General features: G+C 38.4%; 1 protein-coding gene across 6 annotated transcripts in view; it reads right to left on the bottom strand.

Moving 5' to 3' along the window:
* LOC127788349 (histone-lysine N-methyltransferase ATX2) overlaps positions 1 to 27,209 on the bottom strand; it is a 93,202-nt gene that overhangs the window by 2,203 nt on the left and 63,790 nt on the right. For 2 of the 6 annotated variants that reach the window (XR_008020332.1, XR_008020331.1), the window contains 2 exons: positions 2,782 to 2,882; positions 2,488 to 2,634 (listed from right to left, as the gene is read on the bottom strand). The gene's annotated coding sequence lies outside the window, so the exon portion shown is untranslated. Of the gene's footprint in view, positions 1 to 2,471; positions 2,635 to 2,781; positions 2,883 to 4,681; positions 4,803 to 24,079; positions 24,994 to 27,209 lie in introns of those variants that run through there. The other 4 variants (XR_008020333.1, XR_008020334.1, XM_052316514.1 and 1 more) reach the window with 4 other exon arrangements.

The following is a 27,209-nucleotide window of genomic DNA, read 5'->3' as shown; positions in this document are numbered from 1 at the left end:
CATCTTTTTTAATGCTTGCCTTATTTCATTTGAACTTATGCGTCAATAGAATGTGTAGCTCACATTCCCTTCAGAGTTACTAAGATGTTCCAACCTAACTCTTGTGTCACCACTATCATTGAATAATTTTGTGAAATACTCATTCCATCTCTCCTTAATCGCTCCCTCATTTACTAAAACATTTTGATTGTCATCTTTTATGCATTTCACTTGATTTAAATCCCGTGTTTTTTTTTCTCTTGCTTTAGCTAATTTATATATATCCCTTTCTCCATCTTTTGTATCAAGTCGTTTACATAGATTCTCATATGCTTTTGACCTTGCTTCACTAACAACTTTTTTTGCTGCCTTTTTTGCTTCTTTATAATTTTTTTGATTTTCTTCATTGTTGCATTGATATACCGCCTTATAGCAAGTTTTCTTATTTTTAATTTTCAATTGTACCTCTTCATTCCACCACCAAGACTCCTTAAGGTTAGGGGCTCTACCATTTGTCTCTCCAAGGACTACCTTTGCCGTGCTTCTCAAAGCATTAGCCATTCTTTCTACATTTGATTTGTCTGTCTTTCTCCATTCCATTCCCTTCTACCCCTTAATTTTTCTTTGAAGATTAGTTGTTTCTCCCCTTTTAAATTCCATTACTTGATTCTTGGATTTTGTTTTATGTGATTTTTTCTCTTCCAATTTCTTACTTGGACGTCAAGTACTTGAAGTCTATGTTGAGTAGTCAAACACTCTCCCGGCATCACCTTACAATTCCTACAACATAACCGATCTTCTTATCTCATGAGGAAGTAATCTATTTGGGTGCTTGAGGTGATATTTTTATATGTGATTAAGTGTTCGTCCCGTTTTTTGAACCTAGTATTGGTTATAATGAGCCCATATGCCATAGCAAAATCTAGGATAGATTTACCCTCATTATTAATTTCTCCGAATCTATACCCTCTGTGTACCTCTCTATATCTGTTTCCGTCTCTACCCACGTGCCCATTTAAGTCACCTCCTATAATCACTTTATCTCATCTTGGTATCATTTGTATGAGTTCCTCTAGGTCCTCCCAGAATTTTGCTTTTATCTCATCACCTAACCCTGCTTGTGGTGCATATGTACTAAAGATATTCATAGTCATTCTTCCTAGACTAATCTTCACCATAATAATCTTATCCCCTATTCTCTTTACATCCACTACCTCATCTATTAAGCTTTTATCCATAATAATTCTCACTCTATTTTTCGCTCGATCAGTTCCTATGTACCATATTTTATATCCAGCTTCTGATAAAATTTTTGCTTTTTTCCCTACCCATCTCGTCTCTTGAAGGCACATAATATTAATTTTTCTCCTAATCATCACATCCACCACTTCTATAGCTTTGCCGGTTAATGTTCCTATGTTCCATGACCCAATCCTTAATCTATGATTTTGTTTTTGGCCTTGACTTTGAATTTGATTTTGTTTTTGGACTTGACTTTGAATTTGATTTTGGTTTTGGTTTTGATTTTGATTTTGGACTAGCTTCTTTATCCACATCCGTCCAAGCAAATGCGGGAACCCTTGCTCATTTATCACTACATCCGGGCGCCGATACAGCAGCCCTAGCTCACTTGTCACTACACGAGGGCAGTGTAGCGCGTCGCTATGAAGGGTTACACCCACGCCCAAACGATTTTTCATAATTTGTCTAGAGTTCATGTTTTGGATCCGACTAAGTTTTACGTTGGCTGTCGGCTACCTAACACAACCCTCCTCCTTTATCCGGGCTTGGGACCGGCCATGTTCTTTTTATAAATAAAATATTATTTTAATGAAAATTTATGGGAACAGTATCGGCATGAAGCTAATTATGGAAAGAGTATTAGGATTGCCACACAAGATGCCACATGAGATGAGGTGCTTCCGTGGCATGGTCAAAAAGCATAAATGCACTTGGCAAGTGCAATTATTGTTCCTCATAATTAGAGAAAATGACCTGCAATCAGAAATGGAGATATCATCGAATACAGCTAAAAGAAAAATAAATCAGTAGCAGGTCACAAAAGATGGAAATGGCAATCTAGTCTTTGGAAATCAAGTGGCTGATTGCTTGAATCAGCTTCAAGTTGACTGGAAATCTCTTCAATCAACTGATTGGGGTTGAAACCGAACAGCTCATTGGAAACTCTTCAATGTGCAAGTTTCAATTATCTTTTTCTTTCCTTTTCCAATCACATGCAAAATTTCCCTCCTCTTTGTTTGTCATTATTGCAAATCAAGGAAGCAGAGCGCACAAGAAAAATTAGATATTAGCTCCCAGTAAACGCACTTTCCAAGTGCGTTTATTGTTTCTTTAAATCAACATGGATGCATTTTCTTAGAAAGTTCATGCTTCTTAGGTTTTGGCCTAACAGTGGCATTATATTAAACACCTCAAAAATGTTTTAAGGAAATCAATTCAAGACAGTTAAAAAATAAAAAATGACAAATGACCTGTAAACTTCCTGACCTCTTTCATTCACCTCTCAATTTATCAATTCACTGCTTGGTACACGTAACTTGGCAAGTTGTTCCTCTGCTTCAATATCATTAACTACAACACGGCATCTTGGAGAGTCGCAGTAACAAGAAAGTAGTTCTTTCAATGGAAAAGAATCTGCAACATAAAACAAGAAAGTCCAGAAAAGGATAACAGATTTAGAGCATTGATTCAGAAAGCTGTTCCAAATAAACGGAAAAAAATTCAGCCATCACATACAGAATAAACAAGAATGACAATACAGAAAAAGATTCTGAGAAAAACCTGTAATCATACGTCAGCACTCCCGTTGTTTATTATCTCTTTTGAAAAATATAATTATATGTTCATCGCCATTCACACTTATCTCTTGAGTAGCAATTAGGCTGCACAAAATCATAGAATTGAGTAACAGGTCAGCCAAGAATTAAGCGTATTAACAACCCTCCAACAATTTCATTTAGGACCAGATGTAATTTCAAGTGCACGCAACATTCTAGACACTATATAGGGAGTATTCCTCTATCTTTCTAGTGGTGGGGTGGCAAACCAGATATTTATAACACAAATTGAACAAAAAAGAAGAATGCTAAAACTAAAAAAGGCACAAGTAATGCAAACAATTAACCAGTCTCTTGATTCACGAGAAGTTTGTCATTAAGTCCTGTTAATTTTTATGCAAAAATTATATTTCCATTGTTACAAATGATGGTGTATGCCAATCAAGTTACCATATTACTCATAATATTCAACACTTACTACCGTTTTACTTTCCTTCAAAAAAAAAAAAAAACTTTGTCATGTACCGTGAGATTGGGAGAGGGGCTAGTGTAATTATGCTATACTAAGGGTAGTAAGTAGTATACTAGAAAGTATGCTCTAAGGAGTTGTAAATTGTTTGTTGCTACATTAGGGAGCTAGTACATTCCCAGCAACGGTAATCTGTTATTGCACATGGGATGGTTTGAGTGAGAAAATAATTATAAGAGAAAAATTTAAGAGATTAACCTCTCTTAACTTGTTATTTATAATAAGCATAACGGATCTTAAACACCTATGGGCTTAACCTATTACAAAATAAAACACAAACATATAATAATTACAATTATACTAATAATTCTAACACTCCCCCTTAAGCTAGAGTATAGATATCATATGTACTAAACTTGTTACAAATATATTTCACTTGATGACCCTTTAGAGATTTGGTGAAGACATCTGCAAGTTGATCATTGGAGTTAACAAACTCTGTAACAATAACACATTCAACCAACTTTTCTTTAATAAAGTGATGGTCGATTTCAATATACTTAGTTCGCTCATGGAATACTGGATTGGAAGCAATATGTAAGGCAACCTGATTATCACAAATAAGCTTCATAGGGAACACTCCACAAAACTTGAGTTCTTGTAGGAGTTGTTTAAGCCAGATGAGCTCACAAGTTGCATTAGCCATAGCTCGATACTCTGCCTCTGTACTAGATCTAGCTACTACATTCTGTTTCTTACTTTTTCAAGAAACCAGATTTCCTCCAATAAGAATATAATACTCAGAGGTTAACCGACGATTAGAAGGAGATCTTGCCCAATCTGCATTTGCATAACAACAAATATCTGTGTGTTCCTTATCCTCGTAGAGTAACCCTTTACCTGACGCTTTTTTGATATATCTTAGAATTCGAATAACAACATCCTAGTGAGAATCATATGGAGAACTGAGGAATTAACTAACTACACTCACAACAAAAGCAATGTCAGGACGAGTGACTGTGAGATAATTTAACTTGCTTACCAGTCTCCTATACCTACCAGGGTCTGAATAAAGCTCCTCATCCCGGCACGAGTTGAACATTCGGATCCATTGGAGTGTCAACTGATTTGCAGTTCACCATACCAATTTCTTCTGGGATGTTAAGGACATACTTTCTTTGAGAAATTGAGATACCACCTCCTGACTAAGCAATTTCAATACCCAAGAAATACTGAAGTCGACCTAGGTCTTTGGTTTGAAAGTACTGATGTAGATGTTCCTTTAGCTTCTGTATTCCAACTTGATCACTTCCTGTGATAACAATATCATCTATATAAACAACAAGGTAGATACATAAGGAAGAAGAATGGAGATAGAAAACCGAATGATCAACTTCATTTCGAGTGAGACCAAAGGCTTGAACTACAGTGTTGAACCTGCCAAACCATGCCCATGAAGATTGTTTCAGACCATAGAGAGACGTCTTAAGTTTGTAGACTACATTAGACTCCCCTTGAGTAACAAAACCAGGTGGTTGCTCCATATAGACCTCTTCCTGCAAATCATCATGAAGAAAGACATTTTTAATATTGAGCTGATAGAGTAGTCAATGACACATGGCAGCCAAAAAGAGAAAGAGACGAACAGAGGCCATTTTCGCAACAGGAGAGAAGGTATCACTATAATCCAACCCATAGATCTGTGTAAAGTTTTTGGCAACCAAACGGGCCTTAAGACATTCCACCTAGCCATCAGGATCCATTTTGGGAGTAAATACCCACCGACAACCAACGAGAGTCTTTCCTGGTGGTAAAGGCACCAAATCCCAAGTACCATTCGAATGTAAGGCGTCAATCTCATCTAACATAGCTTAACACCAACCAAGATGGGACAGAGTTTCATCTGTGGTTTTAAGAATAGAAATAGAGGAAAGACTCGAAACAAAGGCAATATAAGAAAGGGGCAAACGGTCATAACATAAAAAGTTATAAATAGGAAGGGGATTACGAGTAGACTTTGTACCTTTGCGAAGAACAACGGGGAGATTGTAGGGCTCAAGATCCGAAGCAAGAGGGACAACAGACGGAGAGAGTGAGTCAGGAGAGTCCTAGGTTGGAGGAATGCTGGCACCGGTAGCGAGATGAGGACGACAGTGGGCTAGAGGAATGCTAGCACCGATAGCGAGATGAGAACGACGGTGATATGTAAGAAATGGAGGAGCCGTGGAAGGTGGACTGAAAAATGGTAGGGTAGGTGCCACAGAGGAGACAAACGGACCTGATGAGGATAGTGGAAGAAAAGAAAGAAGAACGGGCAAAACCTGGTGAAGATTGTGAATCAAGCTGAGCAACCGAAAAGAAAGATTGTTGTTCAAAGAATGTGACATCAACAGACAAAAGATAGCAGTTCAACTCAAGAGCGTAACACTTATAGCCTTTCTGCAACCGAGAATAGTCGAGGAAGATACACTTGAGAGATTTTGCAGCAAGCTTATCCTGTCTAGGTGAAAAAGAATGCATAAAACAAATACAGCTAAAAACATGAAGAGGAACAAAATAAAGTGGCTATGTAGGGAACAAAAGGGAATGAAGGATTTGGTCCTGTAACGCTGAAGATGGCATGCGATTGATTAGATAACATGCAATTAGAACAATATCTCCCCAAAATTTGGTGGGAAGATTGGCATGTAAAAGCAGCGTCCAGGTATCTCAATAAGATGGCGATTCTTATGCTCAACAACACCATTTTGTTGAGGTAAGGACAAGAGGATTGATGCAGGATGCTATTAGCAGTCATAAAGGTAGTAAATTGAGAAGAAAAATACTTAGGAGCATTATCACTAGGTAAGGCATGTATAGAAACTCCAAACTGTGTTTTTATTTCAACAGTAAATGTCTGAAAAATAGAAAATAACTTGGACCGACTCTTCATAAGAAAAAATCAAGTGCAATGAGAAAAGTCATCAATAAAAGTAACAAAATATGAAAGATCAAGAGTAGAACTGACGCGACTGGACCCGACCCCATACATCAGAGTACACAAAGGAAAATGGAGCCTCAAACCTATTATGGACTCAACGAGAAAAAGAATTACAAGTGTGTTTACCACGCTGACAAGACTCACAATTAAACATGGATAATGACAAGAAACTAGGAACTAATTTCTTTAATTTGGAGAGGCTGGGATGACCGAGACGATAGTGGAGAAGATCTGGGGAAGCAACACTGGTGCAAGTTACCAGTGAACTAAGCACAACAAGATGATAGTGACCCTGTGACTCATGCCCGACGCCAATTGTCTACCCCGTACCCTGGTCTTGAACACAAACATGGGTATAAGTAAAGATAACAAAACAGTTAACGATTTTGGTGAGATGGCTAACTAAAATCAAATTAAAAGGACTATCAGGAACATATAAAACATAATTTAGTGAGAAAGACGAGGTGGGCATGATTTGGTCGATTCCTTTAACTGCAGTTTTGGTACCATCAGCCAGGGTAACAATAGGCAAGGTATCAGAATAGGAAAGTAAGAAGAAAAGAAGTTTATTACCACACATATGGTCAGTGGCGCCAGAATCTATAATCCAAGGACTAACAAATGAGTCTTGAGCAACACAAGCAACGAGATTATCAAGATGAGACTGCTAGGTGGCTTGAAACTTCAGGAATGCATCATACTCAGCTGCAGACATAGGTACCAATTGCGAACTTGGTGGAGATTGAGCAGGACTAGGATTGCTCTGAAACACATGAGCTGCACTGGTAGATGATGCAGGTGGAGCAGCTGGCCAACCATGTTTCTTCTAGCATTTGTCCTCAAGATGACCTAATTTCTTACAAAAGGTACACTGTAAACGTGAGCGATTATTATTGTGTCCTCTATTTCCTCATACGGTGGAAGCCTAAGACACAAGAGCTAAAGATTCGACTGGAGTAACAACATGAGAAGAAGAGGACATACCATGTGCACCTGTCATATTCAACAACCTTTTGAAAAAGTCCTTCATCGTAGGGCTAGCGGAGCTGGTCAAGATTTGATGCCTGATGGCATCAAACTCTGATTTCAGATCGGAGAGAGCAATAACCATAAAAAAACTTCTTTCGTTGAGCAATCTGTTCAGTGCGAGACGTAATGAGAGGAAGAAGATCATCAAATTCTTGCATGAGAGCCCAAACCTACCTCATATAAGATTCCATGGACGACTCTTGCTTGAGATTCTTGATATTAGAAACCACAGTCTACAAACGTTAGATGTCGTTTGTATAACAATCTTCAGCTTTCTTCCACACATCAACACAAGTTTCAAAAGAGCTGCATGATGGAAGGATCAATAGATTGTCATAGGAAGCTATATAATTGGGCATCAACTTGTTCCCATCTAGCTCAATTCGCTTCTGACACACTTTTAGCCTTTGTGGTAAGATGATCCACTTGACCTTGCCCTTACCCTTTAAACCACATTTTGAGAGAGGTTGCCCATGAGAGACAATTAGCCTGCCCTATAACTTGACAGTGGTAATATTGGTTGTCCCAAGATTGGAGACAGTAAAGGATTTAGAGGTAGCAGGGGCAACAGGTGCCAGAGCGGGAATAGCATCGGCAAAAATGGCGTCACTGAAATCAGACATGGCAAGGGTTTCGACACTGGAAGTGGTTTGAGGGGTCGTCGGAGATCAGATCTAGAGAAGCTGGAGAAGATTGGCCGACAGACGCGCCAACGCATGGAGACGGAGGCAACAAGTGGCGGCGGCGCATGGGGGCACGCGGGTGGTTCGGCGGCGGCGAGTCTTCGGTGGTCGGTCGATCTAGTGGCGGTGAACCCTATGGTGGTGGCAATGTTATCCAATGGTGGTCGGACAATGAGGTTCTAGTATTGGACAGTGACAATGACGGTGACGGCTAGAGTTTGACAGTCATTGGAAAAAGATACCCAGCGATGGTTAGGGTTTTTCTCACCGGTAGCTCTTATACCATGTGAGAAAATAATTATAAGAGAAAAATTTAAGAGATTAGCTTCTCTTAACTTGTTATTTATAATAGGCATAACGGGCCTTAAACACCGATGAGCTTAACCTATTACAAAATAAAATACAAACATATAATAATTACAATTATACTAATAATTCTAACAGTTTGGATCAGCTATATATAAGAGCTAATCATTTCTCCACCATTATGAATGAATATTCTTAGAAGTTTCTATTCTCTCTCTCTCGTCTTTTCTCTCTATTGCTCTCTCTCTCTCTCTCCCTATTCTTCTCGATATCATTCTCGATTGTCCAATTGATCGAGTAAACCAGTCAGATCCTCGGGAGCTGACATTTGGTATTAGAGCGATGTTCTTGGGCGTCGACAGCACATAAGGAGATTATCAATATGGCTAAGGGAATGAGGATGAAGCAGATGGAGTCCTAACTACAACAAGTGACTGCGACGATGGAGGAAATGCAAACAAGAATGGGGACTCTCGAATCCTCAATTGGAGTAGGAGTGGATGCTCGGATTGATCAAGCCATGAAAAGGTGGCAGGGTGAGAATCAAGAATAGAGTGCTCTACTTCGTGAGCAAGTGATGGATCAAATGCACTAGATCATGCGGATGCTCGCATCCCAGCAGCCGGTAAGGCTTTCGCCTGAGTTTCCTCAGAGAGAGAGGTTGAAACCTATCCTTCAGGGAGTAGGAACGGAGCGCTGACCAATAGGAACGTTGAAATTTGAATTTGAGACGGAGGGGACCGGGGATAATATACGGGAAAGAAGACTAGGAGCTCAGGCTAATCGTTACCAATCGAGCTTTCTGGTACCCAAACTGGAGATTTCGCTTTTCAATGGGGAAAATCCAAGATGGTGGATAAGGAGGTCTACGCATATGTTCACTCTATATCAAGTACAATAACAGTAGAAGGTTACATTGGCTTTTGCTTACTTGAACGACATGGGTGACGTATGGTTCCAAGGGTGGATTGCAGTGAAAAAAGGTAGTATGTGAAGTCAATTCACTAACGACTTGTGTGAAAGATTTGGAGACAGGAGCATGAGTGATATAATTGAGGAATTCAACAAACTTAAGCACCTGGGTACGGTGCAGGCCTACCGGCTCAAGTTTGAGGAGCTAAGGTCTTTAATGATGGTGCACAATCCCCATCTGTCAGAAGAGTACTTTGTATCGAGTTTTATTAGTGGCCTCGGGGATGAAGTTGAAGCGAGAGCTTCAAGGTCAAACAAAAGAAAAGTCGAGATGAAGAAGGCCTCGAGCATATTGATATTGAAAACAAAAATATTACAATCAACAAAAGAAGAACGTAGACTATCCTTATATACAAATTGAAAAACACAACAACCGCCTAACATAAAACAAAGCGTGACTTAACTGTTAACAGAATTTAAATAAGAAACAAATACAAGAAACAACAGTAACTACTCTTCCACATTCCCCCTCAAATCAAGCTCCCTTGGTAACATCAAGCTTATCAAACCACCTGCAACTGTTGTAAACAACAACTGTATTTTAGAATTAGCACAAACATCAGGTTGAGTAGAACTCATAGGTGACTGCTGAAGTCGTAGCTTATTGCTCAGAAACAGAAACCAATCTCTCGACAAACCCTTTGTAAAGATATCAGCCACCTGATGAAGAGTAGGAACATACCAAACTTCAACATCTCTATTTTCAATTTTCTCACAAACAAAGTGCACATCAATCTCAATGTGCTTTGTTCTAGAGTGGAAAACAAGATTCTCTATCATACTCTTAGCTGCCCAGTTATCACACCACAAAATAGGAGTCTTCTCACAAAGATACCCCAGCTCTAACAACAAGGACTTCAACCCCAAAATTTCTGTAACTCCTTGGGCCACTGCTTGGTACTCAGCTTCCCCTACTGACCGAGCCACCACCGATTGCTTCCTAGAACCCTAGACTAGTAAATTACAACCGAGAAACACACACAAGCGACTGGTAGACTTGGAAGTCACCTTACACCCAACATGATCCGCATCTGTAAAGACAATGAGAGACATAACTTGAGGAGAAGGTGTAAATATCAGTCCCAGATGAGGTGTACCCTTAAGATACCTCAACAATCGTTTGCAGGCCTGTCAATATTGAACTTTAGGAGCTGACAAAAAGTAGCTCAGCTTATTGACTGTAAATGCAATATCCAGCCGAGTGTAAGTTAGATATTGTAAGGAGCCTATTATAGTTCAATAAAATGAAGGTTCAGAGAAGAGATCACCATCATTAGTTAAAGACAAACCCAAAGTTATAGGTGTTGGACAAGATTTAAAGTTAACCATATTCGCTTTCCTTAACAAATCCATAGTATACTTGGACTATGTGAGATAAAGACTAGTGGAGTTTCTATACACTTCAAACCCAAGAAAGTAGTTAACAGATCCAAGAGTTTTAAGAGCAAAATTCTTGTCCAAATCCTGAATACACCCTTGAAGAGCCAAAGAATCTGAACCAGTCACCAAAATATCATCAACATAGATTAGAACAAACAACACATAACTAGAAGTCTTCTTAATGAAAAGAGAGGCATCAGAAACTGCCTTCTTAAAACCCCACTATTGTAATGCTCCATTTAGCTTATTATACCAAGCACAAGGGGATTGACGCAAGCCATATAAGGACTTGTTCAATCTACAAACATGAGTAGGAAACTCAGAGCTGACAAACCCTTCTAGTTGCTTCATAAAAACTGTCTCACCAAGATCACCATTCAAAAAGGCATTATTGACATCAATTTGCTGAATATCCCAACCAAAATTGACTGCCAAAGAGAACAAAACCTTAATGGTGGGAGTCTTAACCACCGGACTGAAGGTCTCACTGTAATCAACACTAGAGTTTTGAAGAAAACCTTTTGCAACCAGCCGAGCTTTATGTTTTAAAACATAGCCATCAGAATTATATTTTATCCGAAACACCCATTTGCAATCAATCAGATTAATATGAGAGGAAAATGGAACCAAACTCCACATCAGATTGCGTTGAAGAGCAGTATATTCTTCATTCATAGCTCTAACCCACTTAGGATCTAAGAAAACCTCTTGAACTGAATTTGGTTCTGAGGTGCTTACTAAAGCATATGGAGTGGAAACAGAAAGATGTTTGGCTTTGGATCGGGTGATCAGAGGATGAATGGAAGGAGCAGGAGCATGTTTAGAAATAGATGATTTAGGATGACCGGATGGAATAGAAGATGAAGTAGGCCTCATACATTCGGAAGGTTGAGGTGAGGGTTGAGCTGAAGAATTATTAAGTATGGGAGAAGGAACAATAGAGGACAAAGGAAAGGATTGTGTTGCTTGAGAAGATACTGAGGGTAAGGAACTAACCAGAAAAGAAGAAAGAGTGTGAAGTGTTGTAGTAGATGGACTAGAACAATCACTAGAAATAGAAGACAGAGAAGAACAACTTGAGGAAGAAGTCCACAACGTAGAATAAGGAAATTCTTCGGAATTAAACTTGACATGACGAGAAATATAGACTCTCCCTGAGGGATGTAGACACTTGAAACCAGCATGCACATGGCTATATCCTAGAAATACACATTTGGTGGAATGAAATCGAAATTTGTGCTTGTTATAGGGTCGAAGAAAGGGACAACAAGTACAACCAAACGGTTGTAATTTCATATAATCAGGCTCTTTATAGTAAAGAACTGAAAATGGTGACTGAAACTTTAAGGTAGAAGCTGGTAAAAGATTAATGATATGAACAGCAGTAGCAAATGCTTATACCCAAAACTTTAAGGGCATATGGGCATGAGCTAATAAGGTAAGACCCATTTCAGCTATGTGGTGATGTTTACATTCAGCCACACCATTACATCATTCTATTGATGTGTGTAAGGACAAGTAAATCTATGTTGAATGCCACAAGCAGTCAAATAAGGTATGAAAGCTTTGAACTCACCACCATTATCAGTTTGAAGAGCCTTGAGTTTGATATTATACTGGAGTTCGGCAAGCTTATGAAATGCTTTAAAAATGGCCAAGGCATCAGACTTTAATTTCAAAGGATATAACTATGTGTACCTAGTGTATGCATCAACAAAAACAATATAATATCTAAACCCCTCAGTAGAGAGCACCGGTGCTGATCCCCAAATATCAGAATAAACAAGTTCTAGAGAAGTTTTTGCTGTAATCATGCAATCATCAAAAGGAAGTTGATGCATTTTGCCTATTTTGCAAGAATCACAAAAAGACATATTCAAACCTGAACAAGGAAGACCAATTTTATTCAACACAAGTCAAAGTACATGTAAAGAAGGATGCCCTAATTTGGCATGCCACTGCTGACAAATTTTAGAAACATATGAAATAATAGGAACACAAGACTCAGTAGACAAAATTGGTCTTTTACATTTATTTGAAGAAGAACAATCTACAGACAAAGAAGTAGCTTGAATCCTTCTTGACAAGGAAGCTACTGGTATTCTTGACTTGAAACCAAACTTAGACATCGATTTAGGATCAGTAGGACCAGAAGCTGGAACAAAATGATACAATCCATCTCTAAGAATCCCTTGAAGCAGCACACGATTTGACTCCTTGTCCTTAACAAAACAAGAATCAGCATGAAATTCAATAATCAGATTATGATCCTTAGTCAATTGAGAAACCCTGATAAGATTCCGTTGCATAGAAGGAACATGAAACACATTAGGTAAGGACAGGAAGGTTTGAGGAGAAGTTTGTGTGCATAAGTGACTAGAGCCAACATGAAATATACGTAACTTCTTACCGTTGCCAACTGCAACTCTATCATTGCCACCATAAGGAGAATGAATGGATAGGTTGTTTAAATTGGAGGTGATGTGATTTGTAGCACTAAAGTCCACAATCCATGAAGCATCACCATGAGAGGTTGGTGCAAGAGAGAATTGAGAAGCAGAAAATGAAAAGGAAATGTCTGAAGATGATGGCAAAGTGCCATGGTAAGTCTCAGAACTATCAGCTAAGTAGGCTTCATTAGATCCAATGGGATGAGCCACGAACAATTGAGGATTATGAACCAAAGAACCATTGCCTCTACCAAACAGAGAAGAACCAAAATTAGAATTTTGATTAGGAGATAACAATGAGCTCCTCGTCCTCTATAATTTCCACCTCTATAATTTTTGATCAAACCGATGATAACAACGGTCAACCAAATAACCAAGTCGTCCACAAAGCTGACAATACATTCTACAGCCAAAGGACCGACCACATCCCCGTCCTCTATAATTTCCTCCTCTAGAACCACCACCACCTCTAGACACTCCAGAATTATCCTTTGTCCACTATGAGGTTAAATTAACACTAGCAAATCCAATGTTATATAGATGGAGGAAACACTAGAGGCATTCTTAGCAGCAAGTCGTTGTTCATGCATTAATAAAAGATATTGCACTTCGTCAATATCGATATCATCCATCTGATATGTGACTAGACTTACAACAGTCTCAAAATCACTATCTAAGCCATGCAAAATGGCCATCAACAATTCTCTATCATTCAACGGCTCTCAATAGCAGCTAAAGTATGTCTAACACTTTTAAGTTTTAGAATATAATCATTGACCAACAGATCATTCTTCTTCATAGATCTTAATTGTTATTTTAATTGAAATGACTTTGCAACAGTTTGTTGTGAGTATAAGTTTTCAAGGACACTCCAAACATCAGATGAAGACTCACAGTGTATGACTTGCGCCAAAACATCCTTCTCCATAGTCGAAAATAACCAATCTAAGAGAAGTTGATCTGACCTGATCCAACTGAGATAGTCAGGATTTAGCACCTGAGCATCACGATCTGGATTATCTGGATTGTGAATGTAATACTCGAGAAATTCTTGAGGTTATAAATGGCATTTTACGAAGGGCATAAGTGAAATTTTTGAAAGAATGAGTCTATAGGGTACACTATCACAGTTTTAAGTGACCAAATCGACTGAAAGGAGCACCCCAAACCCTAGATATTTAAGGAAAATGGAATAGTATCGACGAGTGATTCGAGTTATGATTTTAGGCATCAAAAGAAGTTGAATCGGGAACAATTTTCGATATAGCTATGGATTAGGCTGAAAAATCGAATCGTCGTAGGGGACTTCCGGAAAGTCAACGGAACCCCAAGGGAGCTTCGATTTTGCATTAGGATCAACCCTAAAATGGTTTCGGGATGAAACAAGGGTCTCGTGAGGGCCTGGAGGGCAAAATTGTCTTTATTGAGTAATTTTGAGTTATTAATTTTGGAATTTTGGTATTTTAATCTAAATAAAATTAATATTTGAGAATATAATTATAATTATGCAATGCCTAAGTGGGATTAAGAATTTAATTAAGAGATTTATATATAATTTTTATAATTTTAACAAATTATATATATTATGCATAATATATTATATAAATTATATATACATATATATGTGTGTGAGGTGTGCATGAAGGAAAGCTCCTTGGCCATGATGATGAAATTATAATATGTATATATGAAGTGGTGGCAAGGCAGCTATTGGAGTTCAATTTGGTTGTTATCTCTTGCACATAGGGAGAATAATTACAGAATGAGATAAGCTGTAGGAAATTACATGATAATTGAGGCATGTAATGATCAGTTCTTGGTGGCCAAGGCTCAAATCACCTATAAATAGTTGAAAGGCTTAGGAAAAATGAAGAGAGAAATGAAGACGTGCGGAGAAGGAATGCGCAGAGAGGAAGGAGAGGAAGAAAAATAATAGAAAGTTAGAAAGTTTTTGAAAATATATTTGAAGCTTGAGGAACGTGTTGGGGTTTAGAATTTAGTATTTAAAAGCTTGACACCAGAGTCAAGGTTGAGTTCGAATTTCGAGGCATTCTGAGTTACATTTAAGGTGATTGGTTCTATCCCAAAAGTTGATTTTGACTTGTGAGTGTTCTACCGAAAAACTTGATTTTTAGTTTATTATAAATGTTTTGGTTAGTGAGTGTTCTCTCTAGAACTTATTTATTGAGAATTGTTCTTATCCTGAAAACTTGGTATTTGTTATATTTAAATGTGTTTTGGTGTCATGCAAAATGGTTTTGTTGCATGCGAACGGTAACCGGTGACAATTGGTTTCATGAGGGAGGTTCGTTCCTAAACGTTTTGTACCTGTGCATTGTATTTTATAAATTGTTGTTTATATGATGCATTAAGTTGTGATTTGTGGCATTGTCATGCGTTTTGTGTTATTCATATGGAATGTCAGGCTGGAATGTTGTCTGAATAGTATAGCCATAATTCTCCAAGGGTATTGACGGAATAATAGGGGTATCTTGTGTTGGTATGCATGCCAGGATAGCCGCCTTGGTTTCCGTGCCTTGCCATTTGGTCAAGAAAGTTGCACTAGGATGACTAGGTGGTCCATATGGAATTTGAGTTGGGACTGGGTAGTGGTTCTTGGATGCTTTTGAGTGGGAACGTAATCCCTGACGTAATTGTGGTGAGCTGGGTTCCTACGTTGATGTGACATTCCTGGGCTGAGAGTGGTAACGATCGTTCCCAAGATGTTGGGGAGATGCGTTGATCTTGCCCCTCATAAGCTAGGACCACGTTGTGTCGATGTGGTGGCGTGGCCTTTAGAAAGATTGCTCTCTCCCTGTGGTAAGGTTGAGCGTTGTGTGGGATTCTCTTGGGCTAGGGCTTGCCGGGTTGTGTTGGTTTATTTCATGTCCTGCATTCATCCATGAAAACGTGTTTTGAACTCTCACTTAGATGATTCATCATCTAATTTGGACTATGTCCCTGGAATATTCAAACATTCTAGGTGAAGGCTGCTGTGCAAAAGGAAAAGGGAATGCTGAGGAGTGACGGCAATTAGTGGATAGTTTATGATATGTCATTTTCAATTATGTAGTTTATTTTGAAGACATCATGTAAAATGCTAGTTTGGCTTTATGATATGAATAAAGTAGTTCCGGTTATGTTCTATTGAGGTTTCGATCTAGCTTCGGCATTTGAGGTGATTTACCTGTCTTAGTTTATTAATGATTCTAAGTTGATAATCTGAGAAGGTGTAATGGGATCTTCGGAGAACAATTTTTGCGTTGAGTTTCTGTTGTTTGGAAAAAAAAAAATATATCCCCAGAATCTTACGTTACCTAACGCTCCAGAGAAGTGGGGTGTTACAAGTGAATGTATTGCATAGGTGTTGGAGCCTTGTTGATGTATTGTTGCAAGTCAAACGCTTTAATCGTCGTTGAAATCTAAGCTTTCCAGAACAAATAGTTGTTGGAATCCAATTTGATCGGAACAAAGCTAAACGCCTTTGCCATTGCTGTAAAGTCTAACTGTGATGTCGACGACAATACAAAATTGGAGTGAGGCAATGAAGAAGAGGTCACAGTGTGAGAAGAAGAAATTAACGTGAGTCAGTTAGGCTCTGATACCATGAAGCGAGAGCTTCAAGGCCGAACAAAAGAAAAGTCGAGATGAAGAAGGCCTCGAGCAGATTGATATTGAAAACAAAAGTATTACAATCAACAAATAACGAAGGACTTAGATTGTCCTTATATATAAACTGAAAAACATAACAACCGCCTAACAGAAAACGAAGCGTGACTTAACTATTAATAGAATTTAAATAAGAAACAAATACAAGAAACAACAGTAACTACTCTTCCACTAAAGCGAGACCCATGGTGAAGATGATGCAACCAACGACAGTGAGACAAGCTGCAGAGAGTGCGAGGTTGCAAGAAATGACGATCGAGGCATTATTAAAGAAGCAACGTAGTCAAGTGAAAGGAGTGATTGTCGGAGGATGGCAGTCCGAAAACAGGACTTTAGGAAGAGAGGTGGGACACAGTAGCAAGGGAATCCTAGCATTACCTTTTGTAGCCCCTAATCCAACAAATGGAGGGGTGTTAATAGAACAAAGACGCCAAGTGAACTTATGTATAGGTGCGGAATAGATACTTCCCCAGAAATAGATGCAAATGCTAAATCTTGTTACTGGAAGGGGAAGATGAGGAGGAAGAACTAGCAGGCGAGACTTTGGAGGTGGAAGGAGAAGATAGGGGAGAAATCTCCCAGCATGCACTGAAGGGATTGGCACACAATAAGATCATTAAGGTGGAAGGAAGAGCTCACCACTGTCCACTAATGGTACTCATTGATAGTAAGAGTACCTATAGTTTCCTAGATGAGGGCATGGCAAAGAAACTGGGGTGTAAGGTCTCAGATTCTCACCCCCTCTCGATGATAGTGGCAAACGAGAATAAGATTTTAAGTCAATCCTTATGTTTGGGATTTTGCTGGGAGATGAATGGTGAAGAATTCGTGGCAAATTTGAGATTGTTAAAGTTGGGGGGTTGTGATGTAGTACTTGGGGTGGACTGGATGAGAAGGGTGAGTCCTATTAGCTTTGACTTCAATAAAATGGAGGTGACATTTGAGAAAGAAGGAAAAATAAGGGTACTCAAGGGCAGTCAAGAATCAGGAGTGTGCAAGATGATAACGGGGAAGAGACTCCAGAGAATGCTCAAGAGCAAGTTCTCTCAAGTGGCGTAGCTGTTCTCCATCCAGGCTTTGGGGGTCACTGAGGAAGGGTAGGAGCAGGAAAGGGAGTTGACAATTATAGTGAGCAGCTATTCGCATGATCAGTGGAAGATACACAAAACTAACTCCCTCAACATGCTATTAATTGAGTTCAAGGACCTCTTTTCCAAACCCAACTCCCTTCCTCCTAAAAGACCATGTGACCATACCATCAATCTCAAGCCCAACTTCGAACCAATTAACGTGAGATCCTACCGTTATCCCCCTAAACAAAAAACTAAAATAGAAAGACTCATTAAGGACATGTTACAAAAATCGATCATCCAACCCAACCATAGTCCTTTTGCATCTCCCGTGTTACTTGTCAAAAAGAAGGATGATTCGTGGAGATTTTGCGTCGATTATCGACATCTCAATGCCATAACCATCAAGGACAAGTTTCCCATACCCATAGTATAAGACTTACTTGATGAGTTGAAGCATGCATTTGTTTTCACTAAGCTGGACCTTAGATCAAGTTACCATCAAATCCCAATGGAGCCTCAAGATATCCCTAAAACTGCTTTTAAAACTCACCAAGGGCACTACGAATTCAAGGTAATGCCCTTTAGACTCACCGACGCCCCAGCTACCTTTCAAGCGTTAATGAACCAAATATTTGAACCCTACTTGCGTGAATTTATTTTAGTCTTTTTTTATGACATTCTGATTTACAACCCCTCATTTGCCAAGCACCTAGATCACTTGAAAACCACTTTTGAGATCCTTAGAGTCAATAAATTGTATGTTAAGGTGTTTAAATGTGCCTTTGCACAGAGTCATGTGGAGTATTTAGGCCATATAATATCTAATGCAGGGGTAAGCAACGACCTGTAGGAGAAATAACAATAGGATGAAGAAAGTCAGTAGAGTACCCTAAAGATGAGGATACAGTTTTAGAAGTAGAAAAAGGAATGACAAACAGAGTAAGAAAAAGAAACTCATTAGCATTAAATTTCACATTTTGAGACACATACACTCTCCTTGATGGATGCATGCACTTATAGCCAGCTTGAGTATAGCCAATAAAGAGACATTTGGTAGAATGAAAGTCGAACTTGTGCTTGTGGTAGGAACGAAGATAAGGAAAACAAGCACATCCAAAAAATTGCAACAATTGATAGTTAGGTGGCTTTTGATAGAGCATGTCAAAGGGTGTGTTGTACTTGATAGGGAAAGCAGGTAGCCAATTGATTGTCATGAACCTAGGGTTCATAACAGGGTTGGAATTGACAATCAAAAGGATCCGATTGAATAGAATTGAAACAGAATGATTCAAGAGGGAAATGGGACAGAAATGGGAGAAGAAATTAGAGAGAAATGAGGGAGAATTGCATAAGGGAACGAGAGGGAGAATGGGAGAGAATTCTAGAGAGAAAAATGAGAGATTCAATATCAATTCAAGCATGCTTTCTTCCTCCAACAGTGGCTTATTTATAGCCTCACTACTCCTGCACCCATGTGCAATCTGTTTGGCCTCAACCCAAGCACCATGTGCAGAACAACTGAAATTCTAACAAATTGCAAATTACCCTCTAACAACTGTTTATATCCCTATTACAATTTTGCCCATCTATGGCTCCTAGGGCCATGACATTGATTAGGTGAACAACTGTCTAAAAAGCCTCCACCCAGAACTTTAAGGGTATGTGGGCATGGGATAACAATGTTAGACCCATTTCAGCTATGTGTCTGTGTTTTCTTTCTGCCATACCATTTTGTTGATGTGTGTGTGGACAAGTAAATCTAGGTTGAATACCATTGGATTGAAGATAAGGTAAGAATGCTCTAAACTCCCTTCCATTGTTAGTTTGTAAAGCTCGAAACTTGGTTTGATACTGAATTTCAGCAAATTTATGAAAGATAGTGAAAGCTGAAAGGGCATTAGACTTAAGTTTTAAAGGATAAAGCTAAGTATATCGAGTGAACCCATCCACAAAGATTATGTAATATCGAAATCCTTCAATTGACACAATAGGTGCAGGTCCCCAAAGATCTGAATAAACCAATTCTAATGGTTTTGTAGTTGTAATTTCTCAGCTAGAAAAAGGAAGTTGACTTAACTTTCCAACTTTACACTACACGAGTCACAAAATGACAAATTGGAGAGTGAACAAGACATATCAATTTTATTCAATACAAGTTTCAGAACATTCAAGGAGGGATGTCCCAATCTAACATGCCATTGCTGACAATTAGTAGTTCTTTGAGCAACATTTACAAGATTCGACAGCTCATAACTAAATGAGTTATGTCTTTTATATGCCTTTTTCTTATTAGATGTATTTAAAGAAAGAAAAACTGAATCAACAGATAAAGGCTCTAGGGATGGGGCAAAATTCTTGTTGACAGCAGACCAAGATGCTGGCAGCAATCGATAGAGTCCATCCTTAAGATGTCCCCTGAGCAGCACCAATTTGGTAGTTTTGTCCTTAATCAAACACACATTTGGGTGAAACTCATCCACAATATTATGATAATGAGTTAATTGAGAAACACTAAGTAAGTTTTTCTTCATATTTGGAACACAAAGAACATTAGGAATTGTAAGGACTGAAGTAGGTTTGAGGATAGTATACAACTGACTAGTACCGACATGAGTTATAGGCAGCTGCTTACCATTACCTATGATAACTTTTTCTCCACCATTGTAAGGTGTGTGTAAGGATAAGTTATTCAGGTTTGATGTAATGTAATATGTTGCTCCGAAATCAACAAACCAAGAAGGATTTGAAAATGAAGATTGAGCAACAAAAGTATCAGAAGAAGTAGAGGATCTAGGGTTATTGCCATCGTGAGAACCTAACAGAGAACATGTCTCACTCATGTAGGCTCCATTAGAATCACTAAAGGAGGCCACATAAGCTCTATTATTATACTGATTCCCATCATTTGCTCGAGTAAAACCTTGATTAGGCACTTGTTGCTGAAAATTCTTATCAAAGCGATGATAACACTTGTCAACAAAGTGACCTGGTTTGCCACAAAACTGACAATAAATTCTTCTATTAGACGCTCTTCCTCGACCTCTTCCTCCTCTATTCATAAAACTGTTTCCTCTTACTGAATAACCTCCTCTATTATTGTCACCAAAGCCAGTATTATTCTGTGAATTAGATGATGCAACATTTGCATACATAACTGAATTCAAAGAGGAAGCACTCAAAGATGAATTTTTAACCGACAATCGTTGCTCATGCATTAGAAGTAAATACCGGACTTTCTCCAAATCAATTTCATCCATTTAATAGGTAATTAAGCTCACCACAGTTTCATAATCATGATCTAGTCCATTCAAGATTGCAAATAGTAAATCTTTATCAGTTAATGGCTCGCCTATAGCAGCTAGAGAATAACTAATTGTCTTAATTTTCAGAATGTAATCATTTATCGAGAGATCATCCTTCTTGATTGATCTTAGTTTCTGCTTCAATTGAAATGACTTAGCTATGGTTTGGCAAGCATAAAGATTTTCTAAAGTAAACCATAACTCGACAGATGATTCACAATGAATCACCTATGCTAAAACTTCTTCGCCAATTATTGAGAAGAGCCATCCCAACAAGAGCTAATCGGATCGGATCCAATTCAAGTATTCTGGATTGATAATTGTGTCTTTTCCATTTGGATCAGGCAAACTTTTTGTAGGAGGAGCAGTTTTGTTAAGGAACAAGACTAGATCAAATGCTCGAATTGTAGTTAGAATTTGAGCCTTCCAAAAAATATAGTTACTGGAATCAAGCTTTATCAAAATGAAGCTAAAGGCTTTTGCTACTACTGAGAAATCAGCTTGAGAAGCAAACAACAAAGAAGACGAGGATCGAGGAGAAGGAGAGGAGGATTGATTAGAGGCCATTAGAGAAGAGCAGAAGGCTCTAATACCATGTAGAAACCCTAGGATTAGATCAAGGATATAACGAGAGAGAGAGAGAGAGAGAGAAATAATACCTCAAGCAAAACTCTTATTAAGAGAATCAGAAAATGAGAGTTAAAACATACAAAATATCTATAAGCTACTTATATAGGCAGCTTGATTGTCGAAAATAAGAATACCGCTTATATTAGACATCAATAATCAAAACATAAATTGCAGTCGTAAACTACATCAATTTAAACACAAACATAGTAGCAACAACAAACTGTTAGAGCAAACTATTAGATGCTTCCCCAATGCATACGCACTGGCACTAACAATATTCCTAGTCTTTTCACCTCGAACAACTTTATCTACGTAATCATATTTCTCAACCTTTTAACATTATCTGCCTCCAAAAGACAAGGTGAACAAGAGAAAAGGCTAAAATGTTGATAATAAATTTTCATACCTAAGAAAATCATGCAAGGAGTAGAGTGGGGATTATTATGGATGACTTTAGAGGATAGGCAAGTGAATATGAAAAGAAAAGTAGGCAAAACCATTGTAGCTAAAATTGTTATGGGAAAAGCAAAGATGTATATTATTAACTACATATGCACCACAAGTTGGGTTAGAAGAGACAAGGACAAAATTTTGCAAGGATTTGGAGTGGTTGGTGCAAGGAATACCTAGAGGAGAGAATATCGTTATAGGAGATGAGAAAATAGTCATGTGGGCAAATAAATGAATGGATATAGAGATGTATATAAGGTTATCAATTTGGAGAAATAAATAAAGAGTGCAAAGCTATTTTTGATGTTGCTACTCCAGTTGAGCTCATCGTAAGAAGGCAAGCCATGATAACAATCATAACTTACTCATTTGTAATTGGGATATGGGTTCAAATTGTGTAAACAATCTCTTCGAAAAACAAGGGTAAGACCATGTCCTAAAATGACTCTCCCCCAACCCTCATAAAGCAGGGGAGTCTCATGGACTAAGGGGAGCTCTCTTCTATGAACTCAACATAGCTACAACTAGGTTTAAGAAACAAGATATACTCTTGGTCACATATGAAAAGTTGCCTCATCAGATACCCAAATAAACAACATTCTTATGAGATAATAGGATTGCTTAGGTTTTAAGGATTGTAAAGTTATAGTGAGAGAATACCTAACCACTCAATATAAGTGTACAGCCCTTGACATCTATATCAAAAATAGAGAATGATACAAAATAAATCCCAAGAATGATAAGGTGGGATTTAAAAGGTAAGAAAAAAAAAGCTATTTTCAACAAAAAAGTATCGCATAAGAGATTAGACCGTAGAAAGAAAGGCTAAGCAAATATGGATTGAAATGGCTACTATTATTTGAAATACCACAAAGAAACCTTTACATAGTAAAAGTTTTAAAGAAAATTGTTAGATTTGGAAGGGAGAGAAATCAAGAAGCACTTTCTTATTGAAAAACTCATCATCCAAAAAACAATACATCAAGCAGCTATATAAATAGCTATAACCAAATAACGAAAAACAGTTACACCTACCAGCTATGCAAACTAAACATGTAAAATATCTAATATTCCCCCTCAAGATGGACTGTGAATATCCTTGACAGCCATCTTGGATAAAAGTGGAACCAGCAACGAAGAAGGCAGAGCCTCAGTGAAAGCATCGGCCAATTGGTGCTGAAAGCGGATAGGCATAAGCTTGATCAACCCTTGAGAAACCTTATCCCGAACAAAATGGTAGTCAATCTCGATGTGTTTTGTCTGTTCATGAAACATGGGATTAGAAGCAATATGGACCACTGCCTGATTGTCACAGAAAAGAAGAGCTGGGGATGAAACAAGAACACAAAAATCCTGAAGCAGCTGTTGTAGCCAAACCAATTCACTGGCAGTGGAAGCTAATGCACGGTATTTAGCTTCAGCCAACGAACGAGATAAAGTGGATTGCTTCTTAGCCTTCCAAGAAACAAGGGAATCACCAAGGAAAATACAAAAGCCAATGACTGAACATCGTGTGTCCAAGCAAGAACTCCAATCTGCATCAAAGAAAGCCTTCAAACAAAGAGGAGAAAAATAAGCCCTGACCAGGATGAAACTTGATATAACGAAGCAAATGATGAGCATCTTGCAGGTGAGGCAGACGAGGCTGAGCCAAAAATTGACTCAATCTATGAACAGCAAACGCGATGCCAGGCCGTGTTAAAGTCAAATAGAGAAGACGGCCAATAAGACGCCTGTATGCAGAAACATCGGTAAGTAGATCACCCTCTAAAGGCACTAAGAGAAGCCTTAGGATCCATAGGAACTGAAGCTGGTTTGCAAGCTAAGTAACCAGTGTCCTCAAGTAACTGCAGAGCATACTTTCTTTGAGATAGAACTGGGCCGCTTGCAGATCTAGAAATTTCAAGTTTGGATTGGAGATCATATAACCAAGAAAAACACAAAGCCGTGCTCTAGGATGAAACTTTGTGCGATGAGCAGTGAGTGTAGAAGCAAAGGCTAAACACCCAAAAACCCAGAAATGGGAATAGTCTACAGCACATTGAAACAAAATTTCATAAGGAGTCTTATGTTGGAGCAAAGGTGAAGGTGTTCGATTAATGAGAAATGTAGCTGTGAGGACACATTCAGTCCAAAACTCAAGAGGGACCCTAGACTGAAAATAAAGAGCACAAGCTACATTCAACAAGTGCTGATGCTTTCTTTCTACCACAGAATTTTGCTGAGGTCTTTCCAACAAGAAAACTGATGCAACACTCCATTTTCATTAAAAAAAATAAGTGAATGCTAATTCCGGGCATTATCAGATCTGAAGCTTTTGATGGTACTATTGAACTGAGTAGAAACCATATTAAAGAACTTGGGAATAACAGAAACAGCATCAGACTTTTGTTTAAGCAAAAATATCCATGTAAACCGACTGCAATCATCCACCAATGTAAAGAAAAACCGATGACAGGAATGAGATGTAACATTATAAGGCCCCCAAATATCACAATGAACCAAGTCAAAAGGAAACTTAGCCATATGATTATGTGACTCAAATGATAACCTTCTTTGCTTAGCTAATTGACAAATATAACAAGGAGTTGCTCTATTAAACTTTGTTGCATCACAATGTAACCTTTCTTGCAACTCATGTAATCTGGAGAATGGCAAATGCCCAAGTCTATTATGCCAAATATTGGCTGAAACAGAAACAGTGTTTACATGGGAAACTAAGGAATTACATGCTGCATTATTGAAAGTCAGAGCAGCAATATTAAGAACATATCCGCCCTCCAATCTGTCACCCTTGCCAATCATCCTCTTGTTGTGTAGATCCTTAAAGAAGAACCAATCAGGAAAGAAACTAACAGTAAGATGGGAATCATTCGTAAGGGCACTTACAGAGAGTAAATTGAACTAGAACTATGGTACAAACAACACATCTTTGAGGATCAATAGAGAACTTAGTCTAACATCACCAGAAAAATTGATAGGATGCAAGAATGATCAGGCAATGTAATAGTGAAATTCTGAATGACCTTTAGAGAAACAAAAGCATTAACATTGGAATAAATGTGCCGAGTAGCTCCCGAATCAACTATCCAATACTGAGGAGAGGATAAAACAGGACTTAGAGATACTGAAAAACAAGTACCTGTGGTGAAAGAAGTACTTGCACTATTGGTGTCACCAGGAGGCTTGAGGGAACTAGCAAGATGGCCAGATAACACAGAAATCAGTTGCTGGAACTGATTTGTGTTGAGGCTTGAGATTAAGTTTCCAACTGCATCTTGAGAGTCAGGTTTAGACTCAGAATGTGAAACTTGATTGACAGCAACATTACTATTAGAAGGAGGAAGACTATTTCTCTGTCTCGGCTGATAACCAGGAGGATACCCATTAAGCTTGTAGCATTTGTTAATGGTATGGCCATGAATTTGACAGTGAGTACAGAAAGGTCTATTTTTCCTAGGAGGTCCTTTGTAACCCCATGTATGATTACTCCCTCTACTGCCCCCATTATGCATTCCAGAGTTGTAATTGCCTTTAGACACATCAGATTTAACAGAAAATGCCATACTATTAGCAGGATCAGTATTCAAATTAAGGTTTACCCCAATCTTCCTGATGTTCTTCTTGAGAAACAAAAGCAAACATTTTATTTATAGGTGGCAGAGGATCCATAAGAAGTAGTTGTCCTCGGATTTGAGAAAACGAATCATGTAACCCCATAAGAAATGACATGATATACTCCATTTGATAATAGGAATTAAGATCCTTAACTCCACCACAAGTGCACTTCCCACGAGTGCAGACCGGCCTATAGTTGTTTAATTCTTCCCGTTGTCCCAGTCTTCCGCCTTGCTTAATCAAACACTCAGCCCTCAAGATAATCAGAAATACCCCACACACGAAAGAATATAAAGACTGAATATGAAAGCAACAAAATAGAAGAACACACACACACAAGAAGACACGAAATTTATCCTGGTTCAGTTCCCTTACGGAAACCTACATCCAAACTGCCTTAGGCCTCTTCTCCACTATCTTGAATCATGAAAAACGATCACATGTACTGAAAACTCTCTCTCACTGCCCTATACCCAGGCTATACAGAGATTACAATAGATTACAAAGCAATCACTAGCTTTCCTCTTACACAACACATACTCGAACAGATTTCTCCAAGATAGAATCAGAAAATGAGAAGAAGAAGATAGAACTAATGGCCCTCGACCCCTTATTTATAGAACATAAGGGCGGACCAACCAAGAACTAATTGAACCAACAACCTTGGCTGTTATAACTAACCAACTAACGGTAAGACTAATTAAATGAACTACCGAATACATCCCTGACATAACTATCCACCTGGGACTCTCAACTAATCTAATACAAATGATTTAACACTTCCCATACAGTTTTCAATTTTGTGAAGTAAACACTAACAGAACTTTGATCTTGAACAAGATTCATCAGTTCACGATGCAACTAAAAAATTCTAGGACTGTTCCTCTGTTGGAATCAATCTTTAAGATCAAGCCACATCTCTAATGTTGAATTAGAGTAAATGATACTAGCCGAAATTTCTTTAGAAACAGAATTCAAGATCCAAGAAATCACCATGTCATTGTTCCTAATCCAAGCATGGAGAATGTTCGAATCAGTACCTTCAGGTTTCGAAATCAATCCGTCGATAAACCCTAGCTTGTTCTTCACAGAAAGTGCAATCAACATTGCTTGGCTCTAGAAGGCATAGTTATCTCTGGTCAAAGGCTGTGATACAAGGACCAAACCAGGATTGTCCGAATGATGAAGAAAATAAGGACTAGACGGTTCATTGATGGCGGAATGGACAATCGAGGCCATATGAACACTAGAATCATCAGATCTAGGAAAGGCCATAACGATTGAAGAGGATAACAACGAAAGATGACAGGAAAGATGATTGGAAGACTGGAAAAAATGGTGGAAGGACACTCGTGAATTTCAGACGGGAATATTGACCCCCTCTGATACCATGTTAGATTCGGAAGGGAGAGAAATCAAGA

Source organism: Diospyros lotus, chromosome 13, assembly GCF_014633365.1.
Source record: "Diospyros lotus cultivar Yz01 chromosome 13, ASM1463336v1, whole genome shotgun sequence".
Taxonomy (NCBI): Eukaryota; Viridiplantae; Streptophyta; class Magnoliopsida; order Ericales; family Ebenaceae; genus Diospyros; species Diospyros lotus.
The sequence above is the reverse complement of the archived record's forward strand: the minus strand, read 5'-3'. Positions and strand labels throughout refer to the sequence as shown.